Below are 8,613 nucleotides of genomic sequence, written 5' to 3'. Positions count from 1 at the left end.
TGTATCCCGTGTGTATCCCATGTGTATCCCGTGTGTATCCCGTGTGTATCCTATGTGTATCCCGTGTGTATCCTATGTGTATCCCATGTGTATCCCGTGTGTATCCCAAGTGTATCCCGTGTGTATCCCACATGTATCCTATGTGTATCCCAAGTGTATCCCGTGTGTATCCCACATGTATCCTGTGTGTATCCCGTGTGTATCCTATGTGTATCCCAAGTGTATCCCGTGTGTATCCTATGTGTATCCCATGTGTATCCTATGTGTATCCTATGTGTATCCCGTGTGTATCCTATGTGTATCCCGTGTGTATCCTATGTGTATCCCGTGTGTATCCAATGTGTATCCCGTGTGTATCCCACGTGTATCCCGTGTGTATCCTATGTGTATCCCGTGTGTATCCCGTGTGTATCCTATGTGTATCCCAAGTGTATCCTATGTGTATCCCAAGTGTATCCTGTGTGTATCCCACATGTATCCCACGTGTATCCCACATGTATCCCGTGTGTATCCCGTGTGTATCCCATGTGTATCCCGTGTGTATCCCATGTGTATCCCGTGTGTATCCCACATGTATCCCGTGTGTATCCTATGTGTATCCTATGTGTATCCCGTGTGTATCCCGTGTGTATCCCGTGTGTATCCCGTGTGTATCCCGTGTGTATCCCGTGTGTATCCCGTGTGTATCCCGTGTGTATCCCGTGTGTATCCCGTGTGTATCCCGTGTGTATCCCATGTATAAGATATTAGGATGATGTAGAGGGCAGAAAGGGAGCCACGCCGATAGAAGTTTGGGCCCCAACACATTAGACAGAAGCCGACATGTCCCTGGGCAGCGCCAGGCCGGGGTGCGGTTATGGCACGGGGAGCGGAGGGCAAATCAGAGACAAGCAAAGAGATATCAGTCACATGACCATCCAGATTGGGCAATAGAGGGAATTCCGACTGCTGGTCCCTGTGTAAATGATTCCCTTTTCTCTGTAATAATAAAACAGTACCTGTACTTGATCCCAACTAAGATATAATTACCCCTTATTGGGGGCAGAACAGCCCTATTGGGTTTATTTAATGGTTAAATGATTCCCTTTTCTCTGTAATAATAAAACAGTACCTGTACTTGATCCCAACTAAGATATAATTACCCCTTATTGGGGCAGAACAGCCCTATTGGGTTTATTTAATGGTTAAATGATTCCCTTTTCTCTGTAATAATAAAACAGTACCTGTACTTGATCCCAACTAAGATATAATTACCCCTTATTGGGGGCAGAACAGCCCTATTGGGTTTATTTCATGGTTAAATGATTCCCTTTTCTCTGTAATAATAAAACAGTACCTGTACTTGATCCCAACTAAGATATAATTACCCCTTATTGGGGCAGAACAGCCCTATTGGGTTTATTTCATGGTTAAATGATTCCCTTTTCTCTGTAATAATAAAACAGTACCTGTACTTGATCCCAACTAAGATATAATTACCCCTTATTGGGGCAGAACAGCCCTATTGGGTTTATTTCATGGTTAAATGATTCCCTTTTCTCTGTAATAATAAAACAGTACCTGTACTTGATCCCAACTAAGATATAATTACCCCTTATTGGGGCAGAACAGCCCTATTGGGTTTATTTCATGATTTTTAGCAGATGTAAGGTATAGCGGCCCAAATTACAGAAAGACCCCTTATCCAGACAACCCCAGGTCCCGAGCATTCTGGATAACAGGTCCCATACATGAATTTATGCACGGCTCTTAATCCAACACCAGTAAGTTTTTGGCAAGCCCCGCCTTTTTTGAGGTCTGATGAACCACTGGGGGGTATTCCTTTGGGGGCCGAAGACTAAGATGCCATTTATGGAGCCCTGCAACCCCCCTTACCCCCAACATGTGGCAGCGCAGTCACATTCTATAATGGGGGGGGGGGCTGTATATTCATTCCATGCAGTGCCTTGTGGGTGCATGTATTAACTTGGCCAAAGGCAAGAATGCCCCCCCGCCCCTGCCCCCCAGATACCACTGTGCCCCCCACACCCTGCTCAGCCACCAATCCCACCCCCAGTTACTTACCCTGCGCTCTCTCAGTGGGGGGGGGGGGGGGTGAACATAGGCGGAGGGGGATTTTTTTGTTTGTGTAGGCTAATGTCACGTGATCAACTGAGGGGCCCACGGGCTAATTGGCTAAGTACTGAGTATTTTTTTTCTAAATGACACGGACGAAGCCCAAACTATTTTGAAAACGATATGCATAGCGGTATTATATACATTTTATTTATAGGAGATCTTACTAGTGATGAGCGAATCTGTTCTGAATCTGAAAAATTCGCGAAACGGCGAAAATGTCGTGCGACAAAAAAAATTGTCGCCCGCGGCTATTATTTTGTTGCGCGGCTCTTGTTTCGTCGCCCGCGGCTCTTGTTTCGTCGCCCGCGACTATTATTTTGTTGCGCGGCTATTGTTTCGTCTCCCGCGGCTATTGTTTCGTCGCCCGCGGCTCTTGTTTCGTCGCCCGCGGCTCTTGTTTCGTCGCCCGTGGCTCTTGTTTCGTCTCCCGCGGCTATTGTTTTGTCGCGCGGCTATTGTTTCGTCGCCCGCGGCTATTGTTTTGTCGCGCGGCTATTGTTTCGTCGCCCGCGGCTATTGTTTTGTCGCGCGGCTATTATTTCGTCGCGTGCGGCTCTTGTTTCGTCGCGCGCAGCTCTTGTTTCGTCGCCCGCGGCTATTGTTTTGTCGCGCGGCTATTGTTTCGTCTCCCGCGGCTATTGTTTCGTCGCCCGCGGCTCTTGTTTCGTCGCCCGCGGCTCTTGTTTCGTCGCCCGCGGCTATTATTTTGTCGCGCGGCTATTGTTTCGTCGCCCGCGGCTATTGTTTTGTCGCGCGGCTATTATTTCGTCGCGCGCGGCTCTTGTTTCGTCGCGCGCGGCTCTTGTTTCGTCGCGCGCGGCTCTTGTTTCGTCGCCCGCGGCTATTGTTTCGTCTCCCGCGGCTATTGTTTCGTCGCCCGCGGCTCTTGTTTCGTCGCCCGCGGCTCTTGTTTCGTCGCCCGCGGCTATTATTTTGTCGCCCGCGGCTATTGTTTTGTCGCGCGGCTATTATTTCGTCGCGTGCGGCTCTTGTTTCGTCGCGTGCGGCTCTTGTTTCGTCGCGCGCGGCTCTTGTTTCGTCGCCCGCGGCTATTGTTTTGTCGCGCGGCTATTATTTCGTCGCCCGCAGCTATTATTTTGTCGCATGGCTATTGTTTCGTCGCGCGCAGCTATTGTTTCATCGCCCGCGGCTCTTGTTTCGTCGCCCGCGGCTCTTGTTTTGTCGCCCGCGGCTCTTGTTTCATCGCCCGCGGCTCTTGTTTCATCACCCGCGGCTATTATTTTGTCGCCCGCGACTATTCTTTTTTGACGCCGGCGACAATTTTTGGACGTGCGCGAATTTTTCCGCGGCGAAATTTTTCATCCGTTTCGCGAAACAATCCGCCAATGGCGAAACGCGGAAATTCGCCGCGAATCCATGCCTGGAGAAACTTTTCGCCCATCACTAGATCTTACATATAGTGTAGATAAATGTTGGCCCTCTTGCAAAAAGTTACACAGTATAATAATAGATGAGGTTAAAAAGGACCTGCATCCAACCATCAATTCAAAGATTTGCCCAAGTGAATTTCTTCACTGCTCGGCCAGTTGAACCAGAGGAAGGTGAAAAGCTGTAGCCTTAGGGCTCTGGCACACGGGGAGATTAGTCGCCCGCAACAAAGACTAATGTCCCCGAACTACCATCCCACCGGCGAACATGTAAGTCACCAGTGGGATGGTAACGCTGCGCAGGCGATTTCGGCAAATCGCTGAAGTTGCCTCGCGAGGCTTTTTTGCCGATTTCCCGAAATCGCGCCGCCGCGTGTGCCATCCCACTGGTGACTTACATGTTCGCCGGTGGGATGGCAGGTGATGGCAACTCGGGGAGATTAGTCGCCGGCGAACAGGGAGTTTTATCGCGGGCGACTAATCTCCCCGTGTGCCAGAGCCCTTAGATGGGGGAATAAAATCCTTCCTGACTCCAAGAGGGCCATCAGATCAAAGCACAATAAAGCTGCTGCATGGGCTTAAGATGTTTTGAAGGAGCTGTAAACAGCTGAGTATTCACAAAATATGGAAGTCACATCACAAATGTATAGCCTTGGTCCATTACTGTTAGAATTAAATGTACTATGGGAAAAGGTTCATTGCAGCCCTGGGTGCCCACCCAGTCTCTGTCAGGGTGACAATACAGAACAAGGAAAATCAGCAGCATCAAAAGCCTTTATTTGGTAGGTAGCTAAGGGCATAAGGACTTTAAACGTTATAGTCACCAAAAACCCAATCACACTGGCTCACATTGAACTAGTCAGGTATGTGTAGATTGTAGATTGTAAGCTCTTTGGGGCAGGGCCCTCTTCCCCTCCTGTATCGGTTACTGATTGCTTTATATGTTACTCCTTGTAGAGTGTAAGCTCTTTGGGGCAGGGCTCCCTTCCCCTCCTGTATCGGTTACTGATTGCTTTATATGTTACTCCTTGTAGAGTGTAAGCTCTTTTGGGCAGGGCTCCCTTCCCCTCCTGTATCGGTTACTGATTGCTTTATATGTTACTCCTTGTAGAGTGTAAGCTCTTTTGGGCAGGGCTCCCTTCCCCTCTTGTATCGGTTACTGATTGCTGTATATGTTACTCCTTGTAGAGTGTAAGCTCTTTTGGGCAGGGCTCCCTTCCCCTCCTGTATCGGTTACTGATTGCTGTATATGTTACTCCTTGTAGAGTGTAAGCTCTTTTGGGCAGGGCTCTCTTCCCCTCTTGTATCGGTTACTGATTGCTTTATATGTTACTCCTTGTAGAGTGTAAGCTCTTTTGGGCAGGGCTCCCTTCCCCTCCTGTATCGGTTACTGATTGCTTTATATGTTACTCCTTGTAGAGTGTAAGCTCTTTTGGGCAGGGCTCCCTTCCCCTCCTGTATCGGTTACTGATTGCTTTATATGTTACTCCTTGTAGAGTGTAAGCTCTTTGGGGCAGGGTTCCCTTCCCCTCCTGTATCGGTTACTGATTGCTTTATATGTTACTCCTTGTAGAGTGTAAGCTCTTTGGGGCAGGGCTCCCTTCCCCTCCTGTATCGGTTACTGATTGCTTTATATGTTACTCCTTGTAGAGTGTAAGCTCTTTGGGGCAGGGCTCCCTTCCCCTCCTGTATCGGTTATTGATTGCTTTATATGTTACTCCTTGTAGAGTGTAAGCTCTTTTGGGCAGGGCTCCCTTCCCCTCCTGTATCGGTTATTGATTGCTTTATATGTTACTCCTTGTAGAGTGTAAGCTCTTTTGGGCAGGGCTCCCTTCCCCTCCTGTATCGGTTACTGATTGCTTTATATGTTACTCCTTGTAGAGTGTAAGCTCTTTTGGGCAGGGTTCCCTTCCCCTCCTGTATCGGTTACTGATTGCTTTATATGTTACTCCTTGTAGAGTGTAAGCTCTTTTGGGCAGGGCTCCCTTCCCCTCTTGTATCAGTTACTGATTGCTTTATATGTTACTCCTTGTAGAGTGTAAGCTCTTTGGGGCAGGGTTCCCTTCCCCTCCTGTATCGGTTATTGATTGCTGTATATGTTACTCTGTATGCCCAATGTATGTAACCCACTTATTGTACAGCGCTGCGGGGTATGTTGGCGCTTTATAAATAAATGTAATGTAATGTGTTAGTTGGAACTCACTAGAGAACCATATTGACTGGATCACACTTTCACACCTCTATGAGTTTCAATTAACTCCTAACTGAATAAGTTTAATGAAACTATAATGATTGGATTTTGGTGACTATAAGGGTTTTCCTTTCCATTCCAGTTGAACTGAAGAATTTGTTTAGTTGTGGAACATTTTGAAGAACTCAGAAAGTCCAACTGCTTTAGATTTAATACGAGATTCTGTAGATATTGGATGAATAAAAATCTTTAAAGACATATTTAAATGTTCTGTTTGTATGACAGTGTAATACATTATAAAATATATATATATATATATATTAGCTACACATTGTGTATATGTATACATGCTGTAAGAAATGCCCAGACACTGACTGCGGCCGCCTTCCATTTACTCTCACATAAAGCTATTCGCTCCCAGTGATTGGCTCGCTGACCGGCTCTAAACTTTCCTATCCAAATCTCGGGAGATTTCGTACTCAGAATCTCAGAGACTCTGCTTGTTGGAGCTGTTGCTGGAATCACTGAGAGCTGGCAGGGGGGTCTTTTCCTACAGGTACCAATAGGCAACACTACCCCAACAAGCACAAGTAGGCAAACTTTTTTTTTTTGGAGTGGGCTTTTTTTTGACAAACAGGTTTGGGGGGCTTAGCCTACCCAAGCCTTAATGAAAATCCGCCCCTGGGGGTGAATTTTGGTTATAAGTAGTAATTATTGGCCGGTATGTCGGTCTGAGTTATGTTAATTATTTTTTGTGAAGTTTTTAGTAAAAACACATAAAAACCCTGGATAGAGAAGAAGGCAGGAGAGGTAAGTGCCCAGGGTCCTAGCACCCCCCTAGGCCTTTGCTGCTGCCCAGCCCAGCTCTGCCCCCCAATACTGTATGCCCAGCCCAGCACTGCCCCCGATACTGTATGCCCAGCCCAGCTCTGCCCCCAATACTGTTTGCCCAGCCCAGCTCTGCCCCCTGATATTGTATGCCCAGCCCAGCTCTGCCCCCCAATACTGTATGCCCAGCCCAGCTCTGCCCCCGATACTGTATGCCCAGCTCTGCCCCCAATACTGTTTGCCCAGCCCAGCTCTGCCCCCTGATATTGTATGCCCAGCCCAGCTCTGCCCCCCAATACTGTATGCCCAGCCCAGCTCTGCCCCCCGATACTGTATGCCCAGCTCTGCCCCCAATACTGTTTGCCCAGCCCAGCTCTGCCCCCTGATATTGTATGCCCAGCCCAGCTCTGCCCCCAATACTGTATGCCCAGCTCTGCCCCCAATACTGTTTGCCCAGCCCAGCTCTGCCCCCTGATATTGTATGCCCAGCCCAGCTCTGCCCCCAATACTGTTTGCCCAGCCCAGCTCTGCCCCCTGATATTGTATGCCCAGCCCAGCTCTGCCCCCAATACTGTATGCCCAGCTCTGCCCCCAATACTGTATGCCCAGCCCAGCTCTGCCCCCTGATATTGTATGCCCAGCCCAGCTCTGCCCCCAATACTGTTTGCCCAGCCCAGCTCTGCCCCCTGATATTGTATGCCCAGCCCAGCTCTGCCCCCCAATACTGTTTGCCCAGCCCAGCTCTGCCCCCTGATATTGTATGCCCAGCCCAGCTCTGCCCCCAATACTGTTTGCCCAGCCCAGCTCTGCCCCCTGATATTGTATTCCCAGCCCAGCTCTGCCCCCAATACTGTTTGCCCAGCCCAGCTCTGCCCCCCAATACTGTATGCCCAGCTCTGCCCCCAATACTGTTTGCCCAGCCCAGCTCTGCCCCCTGATATTGTATGCCCAGCCCAGCTCTGCCCCCAATACTGTTTGCCCAGCCCAGCTCTGCCCCCTGATATTGTATGCCCAGCCCAGCTCTGCCCCCAATACTGTTTGCCCAGCCCAGCTCTGCCCCCTGATATTGTATGCCCAGCCCAGCTCTGCCCCCAATACTGTATGCCCAGCTCTGCCCCCAATACTGTTTGCCCAGCCCAGCTCTGCCCCCTGATATTGTATGCCCAGCCCAGCTCTGCCCCCAATACTGTATGCCCAGCTCTGCCCCCAATACTGTTTGCCCAGCCCAGCTCTGCCCCCTGATATTGTATGCCCAGCCCAGCTCTGCCCCCAATACTGTTTGCCCAGCCCAGCTCTGCCCCCTGATATTGTATGCCCAGCCCAGCTCTGCCCCCAATACTGTTTGCCCAGCCCAGCTCTGCCCCCTGATATTGTATTCCCAGCCCAGCTCTGCCCCCAATACTGTTTGCCCAGCCCAGCTCTGCCCCCCAATACTGTATGCCCAGCTCTGCCCCCAATACTGTTTGCCCAGCCCAGCTCTGCCCCCCAATACTGTATGCCCAGCCCAGCTCTGCCCCCCGATACTGTATGCCCAGCCCAGCTCTGCCCCCCAATACTGTATGCCCAGCCCAGCTCTGCCCCCAATACTGTTTGCCCAGCCCAGCTCTGCCCCCAATACTGTTTGCCCAGCCCAGCTCTGCCCCCCGATACTGTATGCCCAGCCCAGCTCTGCCCCCTGATACTGAATGCCCAGCCCAGCTCTGCCCCCTGATACTGAATGCCCAGCCCAGCTCTGCCCCCTGATACTGAATGCCCAGCCCAGTGATACAATGATACAGTGCAGCATAAAGGAGTGGGGGTTGGGTCCCACTGGCAGCGACTGGGAGTCTTGTTACAATGGGAGTTGGACCGGCGCCTAATCCTGTAACAGAACCTGTTGTACCGAGCGGCAGCGTGAGGAGCCCATCCACATGCCAAGATGGAGCCTGAAGAACAAACATTCATGTCCTACAATCACCCTGAGCGTTACTAATGTCTGTCCCATAGCAACTGTTACACTCAGTCAGCCCATTTCCCAGCAGCCCCTTCAGCCCCTACTGAGCATGCTCCCTGAGTGTCACTGACACAATGCTTCAGCAATACCAATAC

Source organism: Xenopus tropicalis, chromosome 3 (genome assembly GCF_000004195.4).
Source record: "Xenopus tropicalis strain Nigerian chromosome 3, UCB_Xtro_10.0, whole genome shotgun sequence".
NCBI classification, from domain to species: domain Eukaryota; kingdom Metazoa; phylum Chordata; class Amphibia; order Anura; family Pipidae; genus Xenopus; species Xenopus tropicalis.
The sequence above is the reverse complement of the archived record's forward strand: the minus strand, read 5'-3'. Positions refer to the sequence as shown.